General features: G+C 40.9%; 1 protein-coding gene across 1 annotated transcript in view; it reads right to left on the bottom strand.

Moving 5' to 3' along the window:
• The window catches only part of SGCD (sarcoglycan delta), a 376,457-nt gene extending 352,564 nt beyond the window's left edge, over window positions 1-23,893 (bottom strand). The window contains exon 1 of the mRNA XM_069869201.1: window positions 23,873-23,893. The gene's annotated coding sequence lies outside the window, so the exon portion shown is untranslated. The remainder of the gene's footprint in view (window positions 1-23,872) is intronic.
• Window positions 23,894-24,276: the final 383 nt, after the last annotated feature.

Here is a 24,276-nt window from a genome sequence, read left to right as displayed (position 1 = left end):
GTTGCTTCCTGTCATTCTGAGAGCTCAAAGCAACCGTTGCACTGAATAAAACAAGTGCTGAACCTGCAGAAGGATGAATTGAAAACTTTGGTGGCACGCAGAAAATGCAGTTATGTTGTCTTCAAGACCTGACCTAGTATTGCTGTTTGCCAACCCTTTGCCCTGTGGTGAAGCACCAATGTGCTCAAGAGTGTCTTGTGTTTTGTGACCCTACTTGGAGTCAGCATACGCAGAGGGGACACACAAAGACACGTATCCCGCATTAGATAGGGTTGATGGAGTTTCACTCCTTCCTTAACTACCATCTGACAGAGCATGAAGGATTTTGGTACAGACAAATGCCACTGTCAGTGGGATGGAAAATGCTGTGTGTCAGCAATCATCATGTGGATGGGAAAGGTGAAGAATAACTGGCAGGAGAAAACGCAGGGTGAGCTTGATCTCTAAGCCTCACCCTCTATGCCCAGCCCACCATGAGGAGATCTGCAGATGTGAGCCCTCACTAGCAAGAGCAGTTTGCAGATCCAGCCTGGCTGTGGGACCACTGAGTGCTGTAGAAGGCAGCATCAAGCGCACTGACCATTACACACAAGCTGACTATTTTGATTTTTACACGCTGTCTGAACAAGCTAATTTAAACCTGTGCAGGTCAGCCTCCAGACATCGAAGTCTGACACAAGAGGGGCACAGAAATCTATTTCTGACCTGCTAGAACAGCAGGTCCTGAGAAGTCCAAGTGCTGCGCTAGCAGCACATTACTGTTTGCCTTTGAGGGATGGCAAAATCGGAAAAGAAGAAATTGGTTACTTTCAAGATAACACAGATTATTTAGAAAACTGCCACCACGAAGCCTTTGCTTTGATGGTCATTTGGACTCCTGAAGATATTGGACTGAGCAAATTTGGTTTTAATCCATCCTGAAGGATTTTAAAGTAAAGATATTGTTCTGAAAATGAGCTCCTTGCTCAAACCCCCATGCAGACTCGATTATCATGGTGGCCTTTCTGTTCTCACAGTTGTGGTTTATTAATCTTCTCCCCTCCCATTACTGCAGGAGCCAATGGAAAACAGGAATGTAATGACAGGCCCAAGCAAATCCTTGTGAAAATCTTTCCCTAGGATGAGAGTAAGTCAGTTCCCACAGCATCTAATCTCCTCCTGCTCGTGAACTCACAGAGAAAATGATCCAGAGAAGGCAAAGCTTTCCTGACGCCTCAGAAGCAAATGTAGGTGGGGTAGAGAATTTTGTGTCCTGTCCCACCCCACATCAAAACACAAGCCAGAGGGTCTTTTTGAACAAGAAGAAGCCGATCACACCTGAAGTTTGTTCCAAGAAGGTACTAAAGCAGCAAATAACTGATTTTGTCTGCACCAGACACCTCCCTTTTTGCTTCGGCTTTGCATCCTTCTAAATGGAAAGCTCTCTGAAGCTCAGTTTGTGTCCCCTTAACACATTTCACAGTACTGCTGCTTTCTGGGTGAAACTCATTCCTCACATGGGGTGAGGGCCATGGCCAAGGCCTGTTTCTACCTTGGTCTAGAGGGCTAGGCTTTTCACAGCTTTAAATGGTGATGACAGCTCAGGCGGTCAAGCTCTGAGGAATCTAGCAGAGGCAATTTAAAAAGTTACTGCTCCCAGTGGTCGGCTCTCCCCAGAACAATTAGAGGCAAACATGGGCCTGCATTTCAATGGTTTCAGCGTAGAGGTTGGCATATTAATGTGTTCCCATCATCAGCCATAGCTTCAGCCAAAGCACTGAACTTTTCAATGAAGCAGCTGTGTGGCTCTGGCTCCTGGGCAGTAGCTGGGGCACAGATCTTGCTAGCCCCTTCACTCCATCAGACCATCTCCCTGTACCCTCAGCCTCCTGCCACCCTCTCAGCACACAGACAACCTGCATTCATGGTGTTTGATACTTCTGCAGCATTTCTTGGCCAGGTTAGTTTGAGAGAGAGGTTTGGTGGTGGTACAGATAGTGAGCTGGGCACTGCCCTAAGTCCAGTGGCTCTAGGTGCCTCCCAACAAGCAACTGCAACTCCCACCTGCTAAAAGGAGCCAGGACATGCAACAGCATGTGTCTTCTGGGAGCCCATGTGTGCCTGGGTACGCAAACCATCACACGGGAAAGCTCAGCCACAGGGCACCAAGATTTCCATATTCCATCTACCAAAGTGAATGTCTGTCCTGGGTTCTCCTTCCTGAAACCGGCTCTTGTGTTTCAAATGAGTGGGTTTTGCCATCTTTCCTGCAGCTGAACATTGCTTTTCCTCAGGAACACTGGGGAACAATTAGAGCAACAAGAAAGTGGTAAAAATAGCACAAAACCAGCATATTTCTCATGACACTGACAGCCTGAATGATGTTTAGTATAGAAGAGAGCAGAAACATTAACATGTTTAATAACCAAATAGATAAGCATGATCCGTACTTCAAACCACCAGCAATCATCCTCTCTTTGCTAGAAATATTTCAGAAAGCCAGAATACCCCCATGGCCCCGTGAGCACACTTAAGAGTGCTCAGTAATTTGGCACTTGGGATGACAATCACTGTGGGTTTTATACTGTTTCATTTGTGGCAGCACTGCAGTACAAAAACATTCAAACGTTGCTAGGTTAAAACATGTATTTTCCCTGTGGTAATTAGTACAAGAAAATCAGGCTAAACATATTAGATTGAGCTGGCTTTTTCATTCTCTTCCTGTAGTTTTACACTTCATAGTCACAATAATTGTAGCCCTTATGAACAATTATTTAAAATTATGTAAAACGCAATATGATCAAGGTATTAGACTATTATTATCCCAGCTGCAGATGCATGAATCATTACTACAGAGCATCTAAAACCCCAGAGTTTTCTGCCAGTTTGAGTTTAGGGGACTAATTCTGTCTTGTAGATGTTCATGACAATTAAATCATACCTTGATAAATCTGAAAGGAAAAAAATCCATTGTAGGTATTATAAGGCCTCATTAGGAACCAAAAGTGCAGGTATCATGAGTTGCGCTTACTTTGCCACTTAGCTAATTGACTGGCTTCTTATTTAGCTGGAGAGACCTTTTTAGAGCTGATATCTAGGACTGGGATGGATGTTTGGGGTGTCTTTGGGGACTGGCCTGCTGGGGAGAAAATATTTGACAGCCTGGAAGAGGCCTCTGTGTGATAACTTATGTTTGTTGATTTACTTGTTGAATGCGTGGCAGTTATGGATAGCTCACAAGTGACAGAAGAATCCTGAAAAACTTTAGATCTAAATGAAGACAGGAATTTCCATCTCTGCTCATCTGTTGCCTTGCTTCCTGGTGTGCAGTGATGCATGTTTAATCTTGCACATGAAAAATTTATTTTTAAAAAAAAAATGGTTTCATGTGTGTGTATAAAACCCCCAATTTTTTAAAAAAAAATTTTAAAAAAATTATTTTTTTCCTTTTTTGGGAAGGTAAGCAAATATATTAATGTACTGTCCCACAAACTCACCTTAAAATCAATGGGACTGCAGACAGATGAGGAGCCTCAGCATCACTGGTAAGATCCTAGGACGTGTTAATTTCCCCCCATGCTGAAGGATGACTATTCCCTCTGATTATGGACGAGTTAAACTAGAATGCTGGGGGAAGGAGCACCATGACCTGTTTCTTTCCTTTCTATTTGCTATGGATGTGTATGGTGATTTGAAAGTAAAACAAAACTCTGGAGATTGCTCAGGAAATTTTCATGTAATTCTCTCTCCTAAATCTTACTAGAAGAATGCAGATCATATTACATTGTTACAGAAAAAAATAGGGTCTTGAAACAAGGGTTTTCCCCTTAGAGAAAAATGTGGCTGAGCCAGGTTCTATGGGAATTATGTGCCGTTGGATTCATCGGCTTTTTTTCCTGAAAATAGGGGAAAACAGAACAGAGATAAAACACTAACAAATACGTGAGGAGGAGTCTAGTGCACTGAAAATTGAATAACCACTACGAATTTATCAGAAGAATAAGATAATTATTTATATACAGGTCCAGAATAGAGAAATTGTTGCCTTGCATGGTAAAGCTAATGGGTTGGACCTATTTTTCTCCCAACTGCTTTTACAACCCATTCCTCCTCTTCCTTCTGATCCTACCTTCAGTAATCATACTGATTTGCAGACTCATTGCTATCAAACACCTGTGTCACAAAATGTGGACAATTACTTCATTTAAGAAGAAACTGGACCCAAGATAAGAACAGATGAAGTAGCTGAGAGGGAAATGAGACAAGGATTTGCAAGGAAAGGATATCAGAAATGTTCCCCTTCTCTAGTTCAAAACAAAAGCGTCACTCCCCAACAGGTTGTTATGGAGAGCTGGGGCTTTTAAGGAAATTGCAGTGAAAAACTAATGCCGCCTCTTCCCATTTACCAAATCGGGCAATGATGCCAAGTCTTTCAATGACAAATGCACACACTGACAGCAGGACCCAAACAATTCTTTAATCTAAAGGGAGAGCACTCAATATCTACATTTGGAGCAGAAAGCCATCTCCTGTTTTAGGTTATTGCCTATGGGGAACAGAGATAGGGCTGCTTTGTATTTGGAGTCTGGCTGCAGTTGTCCAAGTTTGCAGTAATTACATAAGTGGCAAAGCCAAGCCTGTTAAACTTTAGATCAGCATTAATAAATGCAAGAGAAAGCTATCTACCTAATTGTCTGGAAAAAAACTGTGCTTCCCATTTGCAAAAATGAAACAATATTAATTGTTGCTCAATAGCATGAGGTTGCTGTTGGAGAGGGGGTTTTTTTTGTGCCTTATTTTTCCCTTGAAAAGAAGAAAAAAACAAAATAAAGAAATGTGTGCAGGGAGGAGAAGCGAATATGACAAGAAGTGAAATGTTAATGTTGTTTCACTAAATGATTTGTGAAGAATGAGATAAGAGATCAACATTCTCAAAAAATAATTTCTTCAAATACCTTGTGCTCAAGATTCCCCTCTAGGCAACATTTCATCTTTCTTCATTAAAAAAATAGCATTAAATTTTATTAGAGAGTCCCAATTAAGCCGGTAACTTGCTTCAAAGAGCATCCAGGCTTAGGGGGATATGTTAAAGTTAGCAATGATGGGAAGATCCACTCATAAAGATGATTTTAGAAACAGCATCTTTCTGACTGGCTCAATTTGGCTTGCGTGCCCTTAGGGCACTCTCCCAAACCTAACTGATGCTTATTTTGGGAAGCAGCACATAAATGCTTAGATTTAAGGTCAAGTAGGTGGCAAAGTTGGCTGTAACCAATGTAAACTTTTTTTGACAGGTTTGGAAGATGCTAAAGGACAATTCATTTTTCTAAAATGAGCATTTTTCTTAGATCCCAAATTGATCTGATTTGAGGGTGGCATCAGACACACCTGAAGTAAGCCCTGTGAATTTAGATTTAATGCCATCTACCCTGACAAGCTGCACGCCTTGCCTTCTCTTTTAAATGTAACTGGCAATGAGCACATCAGCTCAAAAATATACACTGTCTCGAATGGGGGCAGGTCAGAGGAAGAAAGATGTTATTTCCACCTGCCTTAATTCTCACAGTCAAAACTGATAGGAAAGCAGGAACATCTTTTTGTTTTCAGATAAATACTCAGAATATGACTTTTTTTTTCAAAAGACAAATGCTACCAATGGCCCTTGAAGCCCAGAGCCTGGGAAATGGGCTGCATGTGTGCAGGGTATGCCTGAGCACCTTGTCAGCCCCTGGAAGAGGTGAGAAGCTATCTCTTAACAGAGTCAAAGCTGCAATACAGCTAAAGCATTCAAGATTGAGAGGTGCCTTCAGACCCTGAAGGCATGAAATGACTGCATGGCCTGGCCAAATACTGTTTTGCTGATGCTTGCTTGTTGGTAACGGATGAGTGACACTCCATGTCCATCGCTTTAAGTTCTGGGGAGAATATATAAAGGAAATTTATAGTATAGTATAGTATAGTATAGTATAGTATATCCTATTTAAAGAAGATGCAAAGACAAGTATTGTGAAAACATTCAGAACATACAATAAGCTGCAATCTGAACTCTATGGAAAATCTGAGACGAAAAATAGAAGAGGAAAAAGTCAAAGAAAACTAGGTGTTACGAATCTTGTGCAGTGACAATAGATAAATAAGACAGGGACAGAAAACTGCAGCACTCCCAGGTACTTGCTGATCCCAGGGGAAAAATAGGATGGGAACCAAGGAGAAAGACAGATATTCCACTTGAGAAAACTACCTTAAATCCAGACTTCTAGCCCGTGGAAAACCACACTTTGCTGTTTCTGTAGCAGATCTTCTCTCTGAGCAATGCTGCACAAGGAGACTATTTATGCAGCCCTACAAATGTCATATTCATATTTAGACATTGATATAGTCCTTTGCTTTACATTCACATACTGCATTTTCTCCACTTCTAATCGAATGTTAATTTCACATTCATTCTTCATAGCCAGATTTAGACAAGGCTCCCAGTGGTGCATACTTAGGGGGGGTTATTATTATTATTTATTTTTTATCAGAGTATGGCATTCCCAAGTAAAGGATGTGCTGCCTGCAATGTAATTATTTATGCTGGATAGCACTTGCATTGACTAGGAGGCATATAAGTCAATTGCATATTGCATTGTGTATTATTTTATATTTATTATTTGCTGTCAAAGTGTTTTTGAAAACCAATGCTTATGAGCTGTGTGCACTTTACTATAAATATAGGGTCTCCTGGAGAAGGTGCAGGGATCAGGATAAATTTAATTTGACAATTCTGTCAGAGGTAACTTCCACTTCTTTCCAATCTGCCACTTGCAACAAACAAGCCAAACTCGTGTTGAATGCAGAGGAAAAGTGCTGCAAGAACTCAGTAGTGAAAATTACAGTGGGAAGATACAGGAAAGCTGTACCATGGGGTCAGTGAGGTGCACAGCAAGATGATATTTTCATAAGAAAATTATTAATAGCACCCCTGAGATAATGCCTCCACTTCTCCAGCTCTTTTTTTTCTGTTTAATTCCTCTTGCAGCAGTGAGGTTTAAAATGATATCTTTCTGCCTCTTTCAATGAAACAGCGTATCTCACACGGAAAAAATCAATTCTAAGCGGGAATCGTGTACATTGCAACATTTATATACAATAATTCCTCCCTCCTCTCCATTGTACACATCTCCATCAGTGATTAATAATAGAGACAATTTGTAGTGGGTGCAATGTGACAGCAGATCTGCTTATTCTGCCCCAAGGCTGGCTGCACAATTTTACCTCATCACAGGCAAGAGAAGGCAGCTGGAAAGTTCTTATCAGTCCAGTAGGTACAGAGGGCTTAGAAGTGGAAAGAGAGCAGAACAAGGTTCTCTGGAAGTGGTCTAAAATGTTTTACTACTGCAACTATGATTGATGTCATGGCTTTTCACGCTATGTTACTTCTTTTCCCTGTGGTGTGCCTTCTCATTTCCCTCACTCAGAGCTGGCACTGCCGTCTGAGTGACTCTGGCCTGTGTCAGAGCTTCTGTGTGGAGCCTGATGGATCTGAGGTGATCAGTAACCACTGAGGAGTTGCTTCTTCAGCTTCACTTCCTTGCCTACCTATGCCTACACATGTACATTTTTTGAATGGGAAAAAAGTCAGAACAGATATTTAAAAGCCAGGTGCCATGAGCACACACGCTCTGGATTCAAAAGCAAGCAGATCTTACTTGACTGAAACCAAAAAGTCCAGGAACACACTTCTGTGAATTTTCTCGTGCTATAGCTCATCTATCTTGGTTCAATGCACAGAGACCTACAGGGACCAGGACATACCCTATATGACAGCACAGCTTCTGGCAGTGAATGTCTATAGGAAAAGACAGTTACGTTTTATGTTCTCTCTTCCTCTCTGTATTCATTTCATCATCCTATAAACCTTTACAGAGAAAGATCTCAAAAGAGCTTCACTGGCTGCGCAGAAAGTATGCTGAGGTCAAACCTGCTTGAACCTGCAAGTTTACCTTAACTATCTTATCAAGACTACACATTGACCTGCTCTCCAAGTTGATTAGATAAATCTTGAACACAACTCTTAATCACTCTCCTTATTCCAGCTTATCTTCCAGCAAAAGTAGAACACAGTTGCTTGGCTGTTTATCATAGTATTGGCATGGTAGTATCTAGCTTGAAACTTCAAACTACCCCTGCCTGGAGGTGTGACAATTAATAGGCATCAGAACCACGCTTTTATAGATAAAGTAGGATTTTGCCAAAAAGAAGTCTTTCTAAACATTAAAAAAAAAAAATAGAGTGTTATTGTGCTTATTTTGCACAGACCTCTTGTTTGCTATACCACCTGTTTTATCGAATGATCAGGACTCAGTTCCTAGAGTACTGAACAATTACAAATTATCTCCATTTCTCATCTCTACAGACCCCTCTGCATTAAACCCAAGATGACTCCCAGAAATCATTCAAAGCTTTTCTCTTTAAAAGAGAGGAAAATTAAATTTAAGAATAGAAGACCATCCTCTGTTTCTAGCCACAACAACAGAATCTTTCTACTGCTCCCAGGAGATTTAACAACAAGAAAAAATCACTTTTGTGAAGGACACAAAGACAGAAGGAACTGAAAATTATGTGGACCTTCAGTGCCTAGGGAATGAAACATAATATTAAAGAACTAGGCATCTACCTCACATGGTGAAATGTGCTTTATATTTATCAGTTTCTGGCTTTTGTTAGCTTTGAAGGATGAACCCATCATTAACCTCAGGCAGTATCTTTTAATTCACCTGAGGTCTAGACGTGGCTCCCGGATGCTTTCATGATGATCCTTAGCGAGATCTGTTCTATAAAGCAAAGCCATGATAAGATGTGATGTTTGTGCCTGAAAGCCACTTGGGAGCTGGACAGGAAAGCAAAGCAGGTGGCAGAGTGTCAGTAATGCTCTGAACCCTGGAGAAAACCTTGCAGCAGAAACATCACCTTTCATGCTTAGCCCCCTCCTTTCACAACATCTCCAGTTTTCTAATGTGCATTTCCCTTTCTGTAATTCTATTTGCTATCTGCACAGTGATAAAAACACAGGTCCTGGTTCATGTTATCTGTTTTTTTTAAGTGATATCTATAATTGACTTCTGGAGCACAATGGCGTTCACTGAGTGAATTGATTTAAAATTGCTATAATAATACTGCAAAATTCCTTTATTAGTGCTGGAGTACGTCAAGGAGAATCAGATTGCTATCTAGGATAATAAATACTTATAGACAAACGCAAGCAGCCCACAAAAAGCAGCAATTTTACAACTGCTTTTCTCTTTCATTCTGTTTCTCCAGCAGCCACTAGGCCATCATCACCATCAATTAGACAGTACATACAGGAGCCATCTGAAGGGATCTATTTTTCATATCTATTGTGAGTATATGAAGAACATGAGGGAGACGAGATAAAAGGAAACAGTAACATCAGTAGAGTGAACTGAGCAGGTAATCCCTCATTACATGTTGATGTCGGGAAGAAGGGACTGTTTCACCTTCTGTTTATATCAGCATAAATTCAGACTCCAGTGACTTGGGGAGCAAGTCTGGATTCTGAGCTGAATTATCAAGGCTTAAATTCCCTTCACAGGACTTAATCCAAGAGACTCTTCCAAAGGATTCCAGGTCATCTTTGCATTGACTTCAAAGGGATTTGGACCAGATCCATTTTCTCACAAAGCAGGAGGAATAGGCATTAGATGCCACACACTGTGTGTATGTGGGCAGCCCTGCCTGGACAGCCTGCTGAGATCAGCACACTATTTGATTTATTGGGATTTATTTGAAGGCAAAACATTCATTCCCTGAAGATCCATGCCACAATCACTATATGAATCAATAAACAAAGATGATATCAGGAAAAAGTTATTATTATAGCCTTTCCTATGGTTTAATTTTTCTCTTCTAGATAAAATATTTCAAGGATACTTTCCTAAATCTTTTCCATGAGAATTAAGGCCAGATTTAGCTGTGTTATTTTGACCACCCTGGTTAGTCCAGACTCTTTACAGAGTTATCACAGAGCCTGTCCAAGCCACTGTGTTTCTCTGAGCTTCCAAATTAAAATACACCGTATCACACACACTAAATTACATATCCCATACTCAGATCATACACAGCTGAAAATAAATCTCTTGTTATTATAAGTAAGGTAATTATAGTCAGCAAATTTCAGATCCACTGGTGACTCAAATTTCAAACAAGGGAGGATTTTCAGAAATGCATGAATCCCATGGGATCCATCTGCTCCTAGAATTCAGGGTTTATCAATACCCATCACATTCCTGTTAAGTAAACTGTGTCAGGTACCTACATTAGAGTGATAATTGGTGGGAGTGTGCTGGTCTTCCTGATGGGGGCTACCCTACCTCATTCATGAAAGAAGCCTTATTGCTATAGCAACAACTGCATCCTATGATTTGCTTGCTACAAACACCCGCAGAAAATATTCTGAAACAATCCATGCAAAAAAACAACTGTTACAATGACCTGGTGCAAATAATGTGTTCAAATCTGAATTATTTCTGCCACAGATTAAGCATTCTGAATTCAGATATCATTTGCAAAAAGAAGTTGTCCCACTGTGCTTCAGGAGGAGAAACTTATTTTGAACTCTTTTTATTCTCTGTGCCATGCCTGAACTTCCCCAAAGTGACAAATAGGGAACAGCGACAGCTTGGCCTGGTTGGAGAGAAAGACCTCTCAGTGAAAGGAGCAAGGCTTTCCCACTCAGGGTCTGATCTTGGAGCGTAGCCATCTCTTCCTGACATTACTTCTGCCTTAACATTTCCTTGCCTGGAGCTTAGAAGTCACAGTGATAAGATGTGACCCTTCTGTTTAGAAGGGATGGGGAATTTGCTGCTCTCCTGTTGAATGGTTTTAAAAAAAGTTGATGATGTCCAAATTATGAGTAGCCTGATCCCACCGTAGGAGGGTTGCTCAGCTTAAGCACTTAATTCCCCAGTTTTGCTATCTGTATTACTATGCAAACAGTTTCCTAACAACAAAGCAACCCAAAGGCAAATATCAAGGTGTACCATAAAATTGTTTGACAAAGAACCTTGAGAAAAATGAAAAACTATAACTCCTCCTTCTGCCTTTTCCTCCTCTCTCATATGGTCTTGCAGTGCCAGAAATGAGAAAGTAAAGCTTGGAAGATGAGAAGGGAGCAGAAACGAGTATATTCTAGTTTCATAAGGCATATTCCTTTCCTCCCCTCCCGGGAGGGAGAGAACAGAATCCTTACAATGCAGAGTAACAAAATTTCAGTTTATTTTTATGATTTCCTGTAAGCTAAGAAAGGAAGGATGGTAGGATAGCTTTTTGGGGAGCAAAGTTGAAAACAGGAATCTGTACTACAGAAAACATTTTATCTTTTTATAATTTTCTCTTGATCTTGCAGATCTCTCTTTTAAAGTATTTCCTTTTCACGTCTCCTCATATCTACTCACAACTGTGCTGATTGAAACAACAACCATTTATTCCACTCCTAAAGGAGGGATGATAATGAAAGCAAAAGATACCAGCACTGCCAATTCTGACCTAAGCAGAAGAAGCATCTTCCAGTGACCAGGAAAGCTCCTTAGAAGCAGCATGTAGTGGGAACACGGCAGTATCCTTATGATCCCATGGAAATGTCCCATATATTACCTCTTACTCCACATCTCTAGCATCAAAGCGCTCAACTAATGACATTGTCTCAGCTGAGAAACTCAGTGTTTCTCAATTGGAGTTTGTGTTATTCTGAAAATTTACATTTGAGGCAACTACCAAGAGTGAGGATAAAAGCAACGATAGTGTCTCTATGGAGGCATTCACAACCAAACTGTACAAACTGTTTCTGAATAAAGAACTGTCTTTACCCTCCCACTAAAAGGCTTCTAACAAACTGAGCATCTTTCAAATTCTATTTAAAAACAGAATCATAATTTCAGCACAGAAACTAAAAATGAATTACAGACGTGCTTCCCTTCCATGCAAATAAACATTCAGCAACTTCACATACTAAAGTCTGGAAGTTGTCAACTGCTGCAAGAAATTCCTCCTTGCACCACTGCTGGTTAAAACAGCATGGCAACAATTTGTGATATGAATGATCTATTGCAGTGAATCTGATTCAGTGCCTCATAAAGGCAAATGCATCACTCTGACCCATCTGTTCTATGGACATACTCTTAATTGCAAACATAGGGTCACATCCCAATAAATCAGCAATGCTGCAGTGAAGGTGCCTACATTTACACCAGCTGAACATTTACCCACTATTGCCTGCAATCACTGCTCAATAGAATTTAGGGACAAACAAACCAAGGAGATTGCTATCAACCCCTTTTTACTTACAGTGAGCAATTATATTTATTGGAGCTAAAGCTCTGTATGGACAAAGTCCAGGTCCTATTCCTATAAACCCTCCAAATTCCATGGACCACAACTTCATGCCATACATAGGGAATAAAACAATAGAGGTGTCTGGGGTGATGGCAGCCACATAAATGCAAAAGACAAGTAGATACCAAGTCACAGAAGAAATGCCACAGGATCTATCCCAGGCTTGCAGAGCCAAGCGTACAGAATCTGAGCATCTGTGGTCTCAAAATAAAGGTAAATGATTGGAAAGGGTAGAAAGGAGAAAAAATCTCCATGTTTACCTCTTCCCCAAATGGCACAGACACAGATGATCTCATTAGCTCATCTATGTAATTTACACTTCTAATATGGCTGAGGAATAAAACAAATTTTCAGAAATAAGCAACAGGATGGGGACAGAAGAGAGGGAAACCTCACAGCCCTCTCTCATCTAAGCTCCTTCTTTCCTTGCCAAATGTTATATTCCTTTCCTGGGAACCCCTCCAAGTTTGTGTCTCTAGATGCCACGTTGAAGCAGGCTGCCTGGAATCCCTCCTACCCGCTTCTATATCACTCACGCTGAACAGGCAGGCCAAACACAGGGTGGAGAGAGCATTTTATCCTTATTTATTTCCAGATGGAATATCAAGCCAATGAAATAGGCAACAAAAAGGGTAAAAAAAAATAAAATAAAATTCACCATCTTGAAAATTGACTCTTCTTTGGGAAAAAAAGGTAACTGCGAGTCACATGTTGAAACTATTGACACCTGAGCTGTGACTTCTGCTGTTAAACAGGCATTCTGGAAGGCGACTTACAGTCAAAAGAAAAGATCAGTATGGGTATAAGGGAAACCCTCATTAAGAGCAGATGTAAACACAATTATCAGAAGCACGTGCAATCAAAACCCTGTGGCATTCACTCTTGACTGACTGTTTGGACACCCTATCTAACCATCAGCATTTATTCTTGTTGGGACCATGTAACCATAGGCTCGTTTTGGGGCACTTATCTTAAATACACAACTTCAGGCAAAGAAATGTCTTACTGAAAGTACCTGCCAGTCTATGGAGGAAGCTTAGGTAGAGATCTATGAGCTGGTGCCTAATGTACGATTGAGTGAAGTTAAACAGGGTGAACTCTTCTCCCCAGTGGCCAGAGCTGTATCATCTACCAACGGTCACTCTCCACCTCTCTCTTTCCTAATCTATGGGGGAAACTTAGAGTGATCCTTGCTCAGCCTGGGGCCCCAGATTAGGTAGGCTGGAGCTGAGCCTAGGAGCTGGTGGCTGGCTGGAAGCAAAATAGTGGGATCCACAGTTACCAAGGAAACATGTTGATCTTCAGTATTTTTGACACTTAAAAAAATGCACCACATTTAAATTCAGGTAAATCTGGTTGAAGAGGTAAATGCAACCAGACCTAATTAGAGAAGTGAGCTGGTGTAACACAAGACTTTCTCAAATCACAGGCTCCTTTCATCCTTTTCCTACATATCTCCAAAGACCACTGCTATCCCATCTATGTCTCCCTACCTAATTTTCATTTTAAAATGTGCTTAGTGACTGCAAGTAGGTCTGCAGTCCATAAATAGAAGTCTCAATGCACAGAGGGTATTATGCTCCCATGCACCTCACAGGGTGGGCTGGAGTGGAGTCCAGAGCCAAATTACCTGAGTATTAGAAGAGACCCCTATGCAGTATATAGTTGTGGTCCCTTTTTGGATGCTATTATACAACACCCAGCTGGCTTTTAGTCCCCATAAGAAACACTCTTATATCTGATTGTTTCCATTCCTCCCTATTTTTCTCTCCCCTCTCCTTCCCTCGCATGAAGAATGGCTGGTAAAAATTTATTGTGGGTGGGATTTTGAGGCACGCATCCCATTAAATTTAATGGGAACTGAGCATCTAAATCCCTTAGGCAGCTTGAAAATTTCAGCCTCTATTACTAATGCTCTTCTCATTATAACAAGATTTGTACGTGACAGCTCGAGAGCCCTGACTCCACTATTAGTGATGTGGTTCTGTATCGTGCCGCTCACGGCACCCAGTGCAGGCTGCCTTGCTCACAGCTCATCTTGTCACAAGCTCTACAGCTAACATGAGACCAGAAAGCAGCCTGTAATTTCATTATGATTGGTGAGCTTTTTTGTTGCAGGGTGGGGTGTAAGGAGGAGTGTTCCATGAAAGAAAGACAAAGCCAAATAAATCTGTCTTTGTTGTGATTATATGAGAATTGTTTAATTTAAATTGCGTTCATCAACTTCTAATGCGCGGCATACAGTAGGATGGACATGGCTGTGCTGCATAGCTGTATCATAATATCTAAAGAAAGAGTTTTTCAAGGGTCATTGTAAACTTTGCCAGGCTGTCAGAACTGCCAGATTTTATCACATTAACTTTTTCATCAGTATTCTGCTTAATTTACTGAAACTATAATTTACCAAGAGGGCATGACTGGAAAGAGAACGGCCTTTTAAAATTTCAGGCACATCCTGCAGGTCTTCATCGGTAAGGTATTTAACTGTTTTGGTGTTAATCACACCTGACAGAGCAACCATTCTCATTCTCATCAGAGATTTTCCGGTCCCTTTTTGTGTCACTCCAGCCTGACTGCCTCGTGGGATAAAAGGGACTAGAAAACCTCTACAAAACCTGGGGAAAAGCAAAGAACTGTTGGACTATCACAATAAAACTTTATCTTGTTGTAAATGCAGCAGGGAGTATAAGATGCTTGGAAAGGTATAATTCCTTCATAACAAACTATATTTGCTCAGCGCCTTGGGTTTTGCTGTTGTTGTTCATCTAGGGTGTCATGTGTACCTATCTCTTTCTCACAGGGTTCTGTGTGTGACTGGGCTCAGGACTCCAGCAATCAGATCTGCAGAGACATGCTGGCGCATTCTCTTACTCTTTGGAAGTTTGGGATATCCGAGTCTGTATTCACAGTGTGAGGGACAGATTTTATAACTGAGGTGTTTTTTCATTCTTTATCTATTACTGCTACAACTGAGATTGGAGCCAAGGACTTCAGGAGTCTCCTTGTGCCGTTATGAAATTGTTGAAATGAACTGGACGAGGACCTTTGGCCACATTCCTGCCTAGTGGCAGTGGTCACAACAAAAGGCTGGGTGTGTGTTTGCTGGATGCACCGTTTTGATACCAGCTCACCTCCCCTCACCCAGATACTCAATGCACAACCCTTCGTTGATTTCTTTATGACTTATACAGTTTTAATAGTCGCACTTATAATTCAGGAATTAGGAAACAGCACCCTTACACCAGCACAGGTGTACAAACAAAAATAGTGTTTATGCATTAACACATCACTGCCTCTCCTCCCTCAACTTTCCAGGCTTCTGGGGGAAAAAAAAAGGAAGGAATTTTTTTCCTTGCCTCTGGTTGTTGGCCAGATTTGCCCTTCTGTTGATGACAGAGCTCTACCCAGTACCCACAGTATTCCACGTAGGTCTTGGTTGCTTCAGCCAGGAGCTGTGGTTCTCACTATGAGGGCCAGAGCCATGTTGACCTCTCTGATGCCATTTACTGGGTTGTCTGGGCAGAAGTGCCAGACAAGGATAATAAAGAGCATCTAGACGTTGCTGCCATGCAGGAAATCTCATTATTTTAAACAAGCCTGGATTAGGTTGTTTAACATGAGTTCAACATTTTTTTGCCTTTTTAGCAAGAGTGAGTTCAAAAAACTACAAAGTCTCTGCTTGAATGTTTTACTTTAACTAGACAGACTATTATTTTTATCTGCAGCTACCATACAACATTTATTTAGGCAAAACCATCCATGTACTTCAGATGGGAATTTTGTCTCCACTAAACAACAAAATGGCTCTCCAGCTGCATTAATATTAGACTGTCAAGAGTTAGATAAGGCTGATAAATAGGTACTTCTATGCCAGCAAGGGACCATCTCTGGCTAGCATTATTTGGTTTAGAAAGCAGGGACTAGTCCTCATCAGGAAATATATGAACAGTGAGTTCGGGGAAAAGAGCCTAGAGAAAGTGGTAAGCTTAAACATAAGTAAAGCAAGCAAAGATGTTAAAGAGCATTCAGGCTCGTGTTCAGGCAGAACAAAACGTTCCGAGTGTGAAAGAGTCTGGGACCCTCTGCTAGCATACTGCAGAGAGATGAGAGGCATTTTAAGGTATTTCCACTGATCCTGAGATCCACACAGTACCTTAGGACAGTCTAAATTTTTTGGGTGCAAAACTCCCTTGGGGTAATTCCTGGGAACACAGCAGCAGGTCATCTGATGCAGCTTTCTATGCAAACCTCCTTTTTATCTTAGCAGCTTGAGGGAAACTCAAAATCTTCTTCATGATGTGTACATGGCTTCACAGATTGCATGACAAAATTCCAAGTAATTAAAAAACTGATAAAAACGGTGTAAAAAGAGCCAGTATCTTTTCAGGACACTTCAAATAAGCTGATCATTGCATCTTCAGAACAATGACTGTCTTCTTTGAAGAAAAGAGATGAAAAGCAGGATGAGTCGATGTTGTAACTGACATAAACAGAAACCTGTATGATGTTATTAGAGATATGAATGATACCAGATTTGTGGTTACAGGAATTGTAATAGGAAGGATTTAATGTTCCAGATGGAAATTGGAAAATAACTGCTGCTTATTACAGTGAGTCTCAGATACTCGACTGTGCTTACCAACACATTTCCAGATGCTTAATACTTGGCTTTAGAGGAGCAATGAAGTCAGAAGAAAACAAATAATTTTGTTGTAGGTGAATCAACAGGAGTTTGTTTTCTTAAATTAAAAACAAATTCAAAGAATAAGTCTGTAAGCAATGTTTTTCCAAAAGTGGAAAATTGGAAATTTAAAACTACTATTTAGTGGAATTATCCAAAATTAAGAGCTTAATGACCAAACTGCAGAAGTATTGAATGGAAGTTATAGATTCAGTCATCACCTGGAAAAGAGACATGAAATAATTCTTCTCTTATTCCCTCTACTGGGGGCAACACTGGCAGATTTAGCCTGAGCATACCATGAAAGTTTACAGGCCAATGAGAAAAAGTCCAACAGAGAACTGCAAGAATAACCAAGGTTCTTGAAAAAGCATGAGAAAAGTGCCAGAATAAGTCTCAAGGGGCTTAAATAAAAGCAAAGGAGATTTTAGTTAGAGATTAAGGAAAACTCTCTAGCATGAAACTAGTGAAATGCTAGGCTAAACTCTTAGGTGATGGAAATCCCCATGCAGTAAGTTTTGAAGAACAGATCAGACAAACAGCCACTAGAAGCAGTTAATTATGTTCACCTCCTTTGAGGCAGGGAGATGGATTAGATGATCTCCCAAGGTCCCTTCTGCTCCTGTAAGTCCTATTTCATCTATGTAGCACCTCCTGCTTTTTCACTTCTTTAATGAAGCAGAGGAAGGAGAGTGCAAAGGAATATTTCAGATGCTTAGCCGGCAGGATGAAGGACACAGTCAAGCAGAGAGAACTGAAAACTGAGGTCCAGAGGAAAATTAACTAATGACTGAGATCTTTGGCAGAAGAGAAAATACATATTGCATCCTGTCCTGACTGACCTTCATGTTCCCCTGCGCTGGATCACGCTTGCCCCATCTTTGAGGAAAGGAGTCCACAGGCAATTTGGAGCTGATTTGAACCACAGTACCAATAAAACACCCCTACATTCAAGTTTTTTCTATCCTTCTGCTTCTTACATTTTCTCCTGATCCTTAAAGCCTGGTATTTTCTCTTTTATATCCCACACAAGCGTCACTCCTCATGAAAACAGAAGGAAAAAATATAGGGCAGTTGGTACAATCTACTTTCTTAAAATTAGTAATTACCATGGTGTGTATAGTGCCTTTCCAATGCAGTCTCTGGTGTTACTAGATTAATTGATTCGCATCACACTATTATTGGGCCTTAAATCTCTGTTTCTCAGGCTGTTTGTTAAAAATAAAGTGCTTCAGCATAAAAAGCAGTGAAAAAGCTGGGATGATTCAGCCCACTCAGGGTGCTATATATTTCTTCTCTGCTCCATCAGTACCTCTGAATTGTAGTTCCCAAAGCAACCAAGCCTCAGTCTTCAACCACAATCTTACATCTGCCAGGAAAAGGGATAAGAAGAGCTTTATGCCAATTCGAATACTCGGTAATCCTTATCCACAGCTGCTTGTTTCCACAAGAGGGCAGAGGATGAAGTTAGTGGTGTGTTGACTCCTACAGTGTTGTATATGATGCACAGCAACTGCTTCCCATAAAGTGGTGCCAGTCATGTATTATTCCCCTATAAAATATATGTTTATATATCTCTATATAAACACAGTATTCATTAACCTACAGTGTTATGATGACATACAGCATGTTTGATGACTTCTCTGGCTGACATGCTGTACATTGCAGCCCCCAAGCCTAGTGCTTGCAACACTGCTCTGTGCTATTTGACTCTGTGCAGCCTAAACTGAGGTCTGGGCTGTCCAGGATGGAAGTGCAAGGCAGTGAAATACTTGCTAGGGTTTTGTGCAGTCATCAGTTCCCCTCTTTCTGCCTCAGAGCTACTAGTACATGCAGCAAGAGATGAGCTAACGCCTAGATTTTATTATGAAATTCTTTCTTACTTGTTCGCCTAAAATAAATAAAAATAAAATGTAAGCAATCTTATTTTCAGCAAGAGAAAAAGCTGCTGTCATGCTGGTATGGTGTATAATGGAATACAGTAGCACTGTATTTCATTATGATTCAGTGTGTTTTCGTGTTAGTTGCTGAGGATTCAACAGCTTAACGTGAATTCTAAAATAAGATTAGTATTCCAAATAAACTACTTTTGAAACACATGTATTTCCCATTTCATTCTAATGAGCTTCAGTTAATGCATAGTATCGCTTGTGGGTATAATGTGAATTCAAGAAGGACACAGCTAAATTCAACCATATGGGACCAGTGTTGTATCTAGGCACATAAAAGCAAGAGGGACAGACATTCTGGTCAGCAAGAGTTCTCTGCAATGGGCTCTACAGCCATCGGAGCCACAGCACAGGAGGCCTGGCTGAAGAAAGGCAGCACAGCTGCACGTTTCCCAGCTCCCCTACAACCTGCTCAGGTAACATTGAATAGGAAGAAATTGCACATCCAAATTTCACTGTAACCACTCAATCTAATAGGTTTTTAATAGACTTCTAAAAATCAATAAACTCTTCTTCCACATTCTGAAGCACTGACCAGTCCATCATTCAAACATGATCAGCAGCTTCATCACTGTTTACATTTTATTCATCTGATTACTGCAGCAACTGATCAGGCCCCCATAATTTGCCTTTTTCTACTTGGAGATTTATCTTATTGGTCAATTATCTTCTTGGGTCAGTGAGGCTGAAAACAACCAAGAAGAGCTTAGACACAAGTGAAAATCAGTATCTAGCAAAGCAAGTTCCTCTGATCCTTCACAGTAATTTCAAACACATGCACTGTATTTTGATAATGCAGATGAGAAAATGTCACAGCACAAATTCACTGCTAAGAAAAGAAATACAAAAGAGAAGAAGAAATTGTATTACGGCATCTTTTCTTGTCTAGGCTTAAGCCTACGTGTACCTCAAGACTGTGGATGGGTAATGAGACTCCTGAGCCAGCATCCTCGCAGTCAGGCTGCAGCAGCACAGCCCAGGAGGGAACCTCTTGTACCTTGCTGGGAAGCCTGTGCTTTGTTGGTGTTAATTCGCAGCAGGAGGAACGGCCTCCCCCCAAGGAATGCCACGTATCTGCAGCCAACACTGCCCATGAGCCTCCTGGTGCACAACCAGAAGCTTCTAAAATCCTCCCACTTTTCTGCAAGCAGCTCCTGGCACATGGGTTAAAACTGTGATGGTTCAGCACTATTTCACCACTGGGGCTGGGAGCAGCAGGGTCTGAGAACACACACACACACTTTAATGTAGGTACATGCTAAGGGCTGAGCCCTGTCCCCTGCCCTGGAGAGATGGAGAGAGTTGGTCTAGGTGGGAACCACCACTCACACAGCACAGGCACACACTCTAGCAAGTCCTCAAACTTATTCTCTGGTCATATCTCTTAGTTTTGCCAGTGGTCCTTCGTTTTGGGACTATGCTGGAGCCGAGGCATAGCAATGAGAGCAGCCATTCGTAGCAGCAAAGGGTGATAGTTCTCACTCCTGCTCCAAACTTAGCTGCGTGCTCTCTTTTCAGCACGGTTAAGGCTTCCCACAAAGTACCAAAAGCAACCAGAGGAGCAAATAGGCTTTAAAATTTGTGAGAAAGAGTCATCCTTTGGGTCATCCTGCAGGTCTCACCTCTCCTCCAGTGCTCTGCAATGTCACATCTTTGCTGAACGGTAACAAAAACCTTTCAAAATTCAGCCCATAGAGGGACCACCCATGGTAAGAAAAATGACTAAGGCCCAGAGTTATGAAGTCGCCATGACTTCCTGACAACCTTGCTCCCAGGGGAGCCTTTTTGTATTCTTCTGCTGTTTTCTTTTTCTCTCCTCATTTGTTAAGACTGTATAAAATGCTTACTGAGTGGACTTCAGGTCTAAAGCTGAAGGATGATATATTTCTAGCTAGTGGCCTTTTTAAAGAACTAGCTAGGAAAGAAGTCGTAGCATTAAGCAGCAAGATAGCTCTGTAATTAGTGGGAATCATATCGGAACAGAAGACTGGCATACTGGGGCCAGAAAAATGCTGGAAGAAAGTAGGGAAGACAATATGTAAAGGAAAAGGAGAAGCAGCATGGAGGCTGCTGGGTAAGGAAAAAGGATCTGGAGAGATCCCAGTGATGTGCAATATCCAGGAATCAGAGTGAAAGATGATAGTATACGTTCTTCATGATGTGTTCAGTGAGGAAGAAGAGAAAAAGCCAGACCAGCTGTGATTTCTGGAAATGGGACACATCCATAAACCAACAGGTTATGGTCCATAATTCAGATAGTCACTCAATCGCTAACATGAGAGGACTATAATTTGGAGTGCCTCATCGCTGAGCTCATGATGGAGCAAAAATATTGCAACATTAACTCCATTAGCTACTTCCACCACTGGAATGAGAAATCCCAGCAATGCTTCACTGCTGGCATGTAGTTCCTGGATTGTGATAAAATTAGGCTTTAAATTGAGGAGGCTTCAATGGGGGACTGGGCAGTCACTGTTACATAGATAAGAAAATGTAAATTCTCAAATCTGAGAATAAAATAAATAAAAGTGGGACTTTGACTCATATATTTTAGACAGAGGACATGCAACCCATGGCATCTCCATGACTCTCCGTGGTCACTGACCAGTCCTCTGGCCAGAAAGCACAAAAATATTTTCCTAACCTTCACAAAATATCTGCCCCAAACATTACTGCACGTTCTTAACCATATTGGACCTACATAGGGGAAAAAAGCAGGGGACCACAATCAGTAATTAGGGCAGACTGACCTTGCCTGGCTCTCTGGCCACACTATGTAATGGATGATGTTTAATTAGAATTAAGTTGGCTCATCTTTAGCCTGGAGAAGAGGAGGCTGAGGGGAGACCTCATTGCTCTCTACAACTACCTGAAAGGAGGTTGTAGAGAGGAGGGTGCTGGCCTCTTCTCCCAAGTGACAGGGGACAGGACAAGAGGGAATGGCCTCAAGCTCCGCCAGGGGAGGTTCAGGCTGGACATTAGGAAAAAATCTTCCACAGAAAGGGTCATTGGGCACTGGCAGAGGCTGCCCAGGGAGGGGGTTGAGTCACCATCCCTGGAGGTGTTTAAGGCATGAGTGGACGAGGTGCTAAGGGACATGGTTTAGTGTTTGATAGGAATGGTTGGACTCAATGATCCAGTGGGTCTTTTCCAACCTGGTGATTGTATGATCCTACAGTAGTGAAAAACAAATTAGAAACTTGTCTAGATTACGGTAGATATGCACCCAGGCATGAGATTATTAAGCTGCTCTAAGACACTCTGCTGCATGTTTCAAACTGTTCTGCTACTCACCCCTTATCACCCAAGGATGTGCAGATGTAATGCCAGAACTCACACTGTCTTTAAAGTGGCCTCATGCAAGGTATTGTAAATGCAGTGTGGAAAAAAGCAGGTGCACATGGGTTCTTGGTATGAGAAGTTATTAAAATAAATGCTGAGGGAGAAAATAAATGTGTTGTACAAGAAGAAATCGTACTTTAACACAGCAATTTATTAACTGAGCCTGCAGAATGAATCTGATTGATCCAATGGCAGGGTGTCAATACTCTGTTATTTTGAGTGGTAATAATTATTATAAGTTTACCTCTGCTTTAGCCTACTATGTGCTTAATGTAAATTTACAGATTCTAGGCAAGAGTGAGTTCAGATTACTTTGATTTCTACTTTCTGGTCATTTTGAAATGTTCTGCAGTGAATTTTCTTGTTGAAAAACACTGACTTGAACAGCTAAAAATATTTTCTCAAAACAGGCTTCTTTCAGAAACTGAATTCGTTCATTGTTATAAATTGGTGTCTAATGTCTTCAGGGTGTTTATGACTACAAAGCCCAGACCTAATCTGTCTTTTTACAGATTTTATTTTCAAGTAGAACATTAAAAAGAATTAACTAGAAACTTGAGAATAGTTACTGGTTTTCACTCTTTCTTTTCTGGGGAGCTGTCAGAAAAATAATATATTTTCATTTGTGTTATTTTTCTCATTAATATTAAAATACCTCTGAAATAAACCGTAAAAGTTTTATCATCTTCTTTTAGTTTTGGTGGAAAATAGAACTTCCAACCACCTCTGGGGAAACAAACAGTCTTGTTCAATGTAAAGCATGGACAGGAGAAGGAAAGCAAGCAGGAGACATTTTATCTTATGACTAGTTTAACTTGCCCATTCTTTAGATTCCCCCAGTATCCACAGATTCTTGAACTAATTAACCAATAACATTATTTATCCATGACACGACTTAACTGGCATTATATCAGGGATTATATTCAGCCCAACTGTGCAACACCAAATGCACATTAAACCCCAGAGATTCAGTATGAGAACAATATACTCTTCTTACACAGATAGATATACTCATTAAACTGACATCTATGCAAGCTTCTTTTCTTCCCAGAACAACTACAATATAACCACTTGTTCCCTTATTTTACTGGGAATTCGGAGAAGTGTGTTCCAAAGTCATGCATTTCTGTGGTCATTAAACTTAAAGCGTATTATTTCAGTTGACTGCAGCAGAAGGTGAGGCAGAACTTCCAACGTGAATGTGGCTGGGATGCCATTCTCTCTTCTGTCTAACCACGGTGCCTTGATAGTTTTAAGGTAAATGTGGAATTCTCCCTCTTTCTTGCTAAATTTTTTAATGATGTACTATAGCATTGAAGGGCAAGAACACCAAAACTGCCTGCCAGAAGGCTTTTAAAAGTTTTGAGCCAGAATATACTACTCAAGAGAAGGGCACTTCAGCATTTCACTCCCTATGGAAACATCTTACTATACCCAAAATAAGCAAAAACCTCTAGTTTCAATTATCATCTAGCCATTACTGAAGTTCAACACTGGACTATATTTACAAGCTTATGGGATTTGGTACCTTGTATTTTGCAGATGTAGATCACCCCCTCCCAGATTTACAAGCTGTTATTCTGAATCAAAACTCAGGTACACATGAAGACTAAAAGCCCCAAAGTTCATTTTTAGTGTAAAAAGGAATTGAAATATTCAACATTTGAATATTCATTCACCTGCTGGTATAGTTTGCAAAGTTCTGGGGAAAACGAACCCAAAAGCTTTTGATCAAGCTCTTTTGTACTTGCGGTTCTGGTTGCACCAGCCAGAGCAGGGATCGTATTTGGTGCACAGTGCAGAACCACAGCTGAAAGTGCTGTCCTAGCCAGGTTCTAAAGCGTGACTAGTGCTCATGCAGCCAGAACAGTTCCTCTACCAAACTGCTTTGGCCATTGTGCTCAAACTCCATCCTAGAGAAATAACATAAAC

This window comes from Phaenicophaeus curvirostris, chromosome 15 (assembly GCF_032191515.1).
Source record: "Phaenicophaeus curvirostris isolate KB17595 chromosome 15, BPBGC_Pcur_1.0, whole genome shotgun sequence".
NCBI lineage: Eukaryota > Metazoa > Chordata > Aves > Cuculiformes > Cuculidae > Phaenicophaeus > Phaenicophaeus curvirostris.
The sequence above is the reverse complement of the archived record's forward strand: the minus strand, read 5'-3'. Positions and strand labels throughout refer to the sequence as shown.